We start from the raw sequence: 6,509 nt of genomic DNA, 5'->3' as shown, positions 1-6,509 counted from the left end.
CGATCTATGAGACCTTCCGGGATGTGATGCTCGCGGAAAGCCTCACTGAATTCAGCCCAAATAGTGATTTGGCCAACCGGGCGCATAGCTTCAAAGTTTTCCCACCAAAGGCTAGCAGGGCCTTCGAGGTAATAGGCAGCATAGGTAACCTTATCAGCTTCGGCTACGTTAGCAGAACGTAGCTTGTGTGTGATGCTGCGGAGCCAGTCATCCACGTCGAGGGGCTCGATGGAATGATTGAACTTCGGTGGGTACAACTTGATGAAGTCATTGATTGACACCAAGTCATTTCGCTGATGGCGTGCAGTGTTCTACTCAATCCGCTCCAGCAAGCGGTTAGTCTCACGCTTGTTTCTTTCCGCCTCCAGCATCACTTCGGCCAGAGAAGGCGGGTGAGGCAGATTTTCACCCCTAGCTGCACTGGCTTCCCCCTGCTCCGGGGCAGCAGGGTTGCTGCGGGTGTTGACCATCCTAGGAGAAAACAAGACAACGATTTAGATAAGGATGGCACAACTTAGCAAGGAAGTGCAGAATGTAATGGATAGCATGGAATGCTAAGATGTTCATTGCACGACATGGTAATATAGAAACTGCCATATATATACCATTGGTCATACACACCGTACATAGTTTAGTACAAGCCCAGGCTACAGTACAACTATGATGAAAGACGTTACATCTCATCGGAGGCATTCCAAGCTCCTATACATTATTTGTCTACACCATCAGAATTGATTACACACTAAGTCATATTCCACAAGTCATGCAGTACAGTGGAGATACAACTATTACAATACTAGTGATACTACTACTAACTCAGACAGCTCTGTAGTAGTCCTCATAGAAGTCACCTCCATAGCCTGGAAGTTCAACGTGATCATACGGGAACAGACGGTCCTGAGGAGCCTGTGGACCAAAGGGGCTAGGGTGAGGTCTTGGACCAACAAACGGTGGCCTGCGGGGACCACGGGGTGGGGTGATGCCTCCCACATCACGCCAATCCACCATGTCTGGCAGAGCAGATCTCACAAGATACAGATCCCTTGTATCCATACATCCAGCTTGCACCGCAGGTGCAAACCGAGTCAAAGTGGCCCAATGATCAGCATGGGTGTTGAAAAGCTCCAGTCTCAAGGCCCGATTCTCTCGGTCCTTATCCTCGAGCATCTCGGCAGTGGTGCGAGTTAGTGAGTCCTCACGTGCAGGGTCAGCATAGATAGCCTGGAGATACCCTTGCGCTCCCGGGAGTGAAGCTGGCAAATAATGGAAGTCGGTGTTCCGAAGCAGGCCAGTCCGGACTTGCATGATGGTCATCATGGAATAGGCAGCATCCTGCACAGCCATCTCAACAGTAACCCCGAGTCCATAGGAACAGTGGAGGGGCTCGGTAGATCCAGGATAAGAAAGAAATATCCTGACGGTGCAGAAATATTGGCTTTGATTAAAGTCTCGGAATTGCTCTTCGACAGTGTATTCGGGATACCAACGGTAACCCATCTCGATCATTACCCGGACTAACATAGCAGTACGACCGGGCACATCGAGGCACCGGGTCAGGCGAACCACTTGGTTTTGAGCATGAGTGGCCATCTGAAAGCACAACCACAATGCAAAGACATTAGAATTTGTAGGGAAAATTGGACAGCATAACAGCTGTAAATGCTCAGAAAAAGATTTGAGACATCCACAACAGTTTGCAATACCACTCAACAACATCATATCAAGGTTCTGATTCAACTGGCAACATACTAAAAGTAGTAGAAACTGTACTGAGGCTTGTAACAACAATCCTATAAGCTACTACGGATTAGTAACACGTGAACCTGATAGAAGAAGAGAGCCTAGTCCTTAACCCACGTTGAATGAGAAGAGAATGGCTCAGAACATAGGGCATAAGGTAAAGGAGTAAAAGAGCCTTACGTTCGCTCCCACAATCAATTCCCCTACATATAACTAAAACATTTCTAGACTCGACATCGACCAGTTTAGCTCAACGAACCTACAGGCAGTCCGGCTCTGATGCCAACGCTGTCAGGACCCCGATTCCAAGTCACATCAATCTAGCCGGTAACACCTCATATCACATTGCGGCCTCACACACGGTATCCCACGGGTGTCGCCTTACCATGGCCCGAGACCGTTTGCGCCTTTTGGCTCACGTATATGATAGTGTCGCTAGCATCCATATGAAAGAGAACCCGGGCCGACATGGCTAGTCATGAACCCAAAGCGGCACAGACCTATGGAGACAGGCATACATGAATCACATCGAGCATGTCGGTCATCAGCGAGTGAAACCGGGTTGTAGCACTGGGCTAATAGGACTCCGGGGAACCCGGGCTGTAGCAGGCTATGAAGGACTCCAGATGTCACCGCGTGACATTTCCCCGAAGGGACAGACATAGGAACGAAGTGAAACACATGCCGGCCAGTCAAGTGTCCTGAGCAGTAGTGCTGGGCTAGCAGGACTCCGGTGAACTGGCCTGTAGCGGACTACTATGGCTCGAGGAACACTAGACTACATTTCCCCATAAAAAAGGCTGCCAAGGATAAACAACTAGATTGTCGGATCCCACACATACCAAGCATTTCAATCATACACACAATATGCTCGGTATGTGTAAATACAACATGGCATCACAACAAAACTCTACAACTCAAGTACTTTATGTAAAAGCTCTAGAGAGCCATACATAACATATACATACAGGTAGGGGTCACACAACCCGACACTCAAGTCATACAATCATACAAGCACATGCGGAAGCAACTAGTCTGAGTACAGACGCTAGAAAGAAAGAAGGCTTCTCGAAGCCTGTCTATCTACATAGGGCCCTCCATGGCCAGGATCACCACCTGGGTGGCTAGTCACTCGTCGACATCAAGGTCTACGTAGAACCCATCGGAGGGGGCGATGTTGTCGTCTGAAAACAGTAATTAAGCAAACATGAGTACAAAGGTACTCAGCAAGTCTTACATCAGAACCTACTATACATGCTCATTCTCAAGAAGGTGGTGGAGTTATTGCAGCAAGCCAACTTTGACTCTTGGCTAAGCTATCCTACGAGACTCCACTAGTAAAAAATAGTTTTCGCACATGAGTCCACTACTCACCAACACAATACTCCACCAGGGATCCTCCCTCGTCATCCTACGAGAGGGCCATCCTCGGTACTTGTAAGTGCATCTAGTGCCACCCCTAATTGGTTTTGGAGTATTGACGACAAACCTAGTTGAGGGACTAATGTGTTTGTGAGAATTGCAGGATAACATAGGTAGAAGTCCCTCATTGATTTGGTTTTCCTACCAGAGATGACCCCTAAAAATGTATGAAGACATTGAAGTCAAAGGTGGTATATGAAGATACTCACATTGAAGACTATGACAAGAGAAGACAGCACATGAAGCCTATGGAGCTCGAAGAGTTAGATCTTTCGTAGTTCTCTTTCTTCTGTGTTGAGTCATAGGAACCACCGTACTGTTAAGTGGGGTCCAAGAGAACCAGTCAGAATGACTGAAGTGATGCTTAAACAAAACCTATGTCTTCGAGTGAAGACTTTGAGAGCGAATCTTGTCCAGAGTCGGGCAAGTCAGCTTTGCTTGAAGCCCAAGTAAAGTTGCCGTGTGAGTTTGAAATCTGACCGTTGGAACACGTGTCAGTTCCTTAGTGACCCAGGGTCATTTCGGACAAATCAGGTCGGGTTGCCAAGTGGCTATAAATAGCCCACCCCCTACAACCATAAATGGTTGGCTGCTCAGATTCAGAGTACGGCTTTTGTCGTTTGAGAGCAACCCACGTCGAAGCCTTTGAGAGAGAATTCCTTGCGAGGATAAAGCCCTAACCACCCAGAGCCAAAGAGAATTAGGCATCACTTAAGTCTTCTTGTCTGTGTGATCTGAAGACTTATTACACTTGAGGACTGTGCATCCTCCAGCCGGTTAGGCGTCGCGTTCTGAGCATCCAAGAGACATTGTGGATTGCCGGTGAACGAAGTCTGTGAAGGTTTGAGTCTACCTTGAAGACTTACCAGAGTGATTGGGCGAGGTCTGTGTGACCTTAGCTCAAGGGGAATACGGTGAGGACTGGGTGTCCTGAGCTGCGTGTTCAGGACTGGGTGTCCGGGACTGTGTGTCCTAAGGTTTAAATACCTAGCCGCCCTAACCAGACGTACAGTTGTCACAGCAACTGGAACTGGTCCAACAAATCATTGTCTTTAGCGAGTCACCGGTTTCATCTTCCCTTCCCTTTACTTACTTTTACTCCTTGTGAAGTCATTGTATGTTCGCACTATCTTTCGTCTTCACTGAGTGACTACATGTTCTGTGTGGCTTCACAATATCTTCCTACCTGATCCTTACTACATTGCTTCTATCAGTCATTGTGCTTTCACTCTATTGAATACTTGACTATGGCTTGCCTAGTGTAGTCTACCTTCCGCTGCAGGGTAATAGGTTTATTTCTATCGTTTGTCTTCATAACTTCCATGTTTTGAAGACTTTCATAAAAATCGCCTATTCACCCCCCCCCCCTCTAGTCGATATAACGCACTTTCAATTGGTATCAGAGCAAGGTGCTCCCTTGTTCTGTGTGATTCGGTTTAACCACCTGGAGTTTTAGATATGTCGACTGCAGGGATAATTAAAGTCTCCGCTGCGTGCCCCGTCTTCGATGGAACTGAATATCCCTACTGGAAGAATAAGATGCGCATGCATCTTGAAGCCATTGACGTCGACCTATGGTATGTCGTCAAGAACAGCGTTCCCAAGGCTGGAGAAGGTGTCACTACTGCTGATGTCAAGAAGTTCGTTCAACTGGGCTCTACTGCCAAGAATATCATCTGTGGTCATCTGACCAAAGGACATTATGGCCGTGTGAGTGCTTTGGAAACATCTAAGCTGGTCTGGGACTAGCTCTCCAAGGCCAATGAAGGCGTCTCAACCCAGAGAGATCAGAGAATCAGTGTCCTTCGCAACCTCTTCAACCGCTTCAAGCGAAATGACAATGAGAATGTCCAGCTCACATTTGACCGACTCACTGACATCACAAATGAGCTTCAAGCCCTTGGCGCTACTGAGATCACCAAACATGAAGTCGTCAAGACACTACTGAGATCACTTGATAGTTCGTTTGACACCCTAGCCCTGATGATTCAAGAACGTCCTGATTTCAAGACACTCGATCCGTCTGACATACTTGAGAGGCTCAACACACATGAGTTTCAGCTTTCTGAGAAAAGAGATATCTACGGTCCAAACTATGGGCGAACTCGTGCCTTGAAGGCAAAAGCTGTCTCCTCATCTGAAGAAGAATCTGACAGCAGTTCGGATGATCCTGAAGACATTGGAAGGGAACTTGCTATGCTTGTGAAGAAGTTCCAAAAATTCACCAAGAAGAAAGGTTTCAGAAAGTCTTCCCGATCAAGCTCAAGGAATGATGAAGCTTCTGCTCACGACTACAAGAAGAAAACATGTCATAAGTGCAAGAAACCTGGCCACTTCATCTCTGAGTGTCCATAGTGGGACAATGAGAACAAAAAGAAGAAGAAGAGCAAGGAATATGACTCGGACGACAAGAAGAAGAAGAAATACTCAAAGTCTTCTTCCAAGTCTTCCTCAAAGTCTTCATCACACAAGAAGAGCTCATCTGGCAAGGCACGTGCGTTTGTTGGCAAGGAAATGGATTCAGAGGAGGAGTCCGCTTCTGAGGAGGCGGAGGTGGAGTCTGAGGAGGAGTCTGATTCAGGCGTCGCAAGTCTGGCTACAGCATATGTTGCCAAGTCCATCTTCAACGCTGAAGACAATGACTTCATCACCGACACCGATGCAAATGACAAGGACTACTCCGCTTCTACCTACTACTTCATGGCACGCGGTGCCAAGGTAAACACACGCACTACTCACTATCAAACATCTAGTGACGATGACTCTGATTGTGGTTCAAAACCCAGCTACAAAACACTTGCTAAAATTGCAACTGAACAACAGAAAGCTATGGAACATATTCAAAAACTGTTAGACAGAAGCGATGATCTGTTAGGTGCTGAAATGACTCGATCTGAATCCTTAATTAAAGACATAAAAAATCTTCACATTAAGTATGAGGAACTTGAAAGTCGTCATGAAACTCTCTCAAAAACTCATGAAAAGCTTTCCTATGATTATCTTCAAAGGAAGCAAGATCTTGAGAAATTGAGAGCGGCTCATGAAGATCTTCAAAAGGAAAACGAGTCACTTCGCGCCGAACAGATCAGCTCCGCTCAGGAAGGATTTGAACCACCATGTCTTAAATGCATTGAGCGTGATAATGCTACTACTATTGCTGAATGTTCTACTGCTGCTACTGTTGCAATATCTTCAACTGTTGATGTGGGAACTAACCCCTCTGCTGAGGATTCCACTGCTATTGCTGATGAGAATGCTAGGTTGAAGACATTGCTTGAAACAGGGATGTACAAAAGTCTTAAAGGGCATCAGACACTATGTGATGTCCTCAAAAAGCAGATTTTGAA

This window comes from Triticum dicoccoides, chromosome 4A (assembly GCF_002162155.2).
Source record: "Triticum dicoccoides isolate Atlit2015 ecotype Zavitan chromosome 4A, WEW_v2.0, whole genome shotgun sequence".
Taxonomy (NCBI): Eukaryota; Viridiplantae; Streptophyta; class Magnoliopsida; order Poales; family Poaceae; genus Triticum; species Triticum dicoccoides.
Note: the sequence above shows the minus strand (reverse complement) of the source record.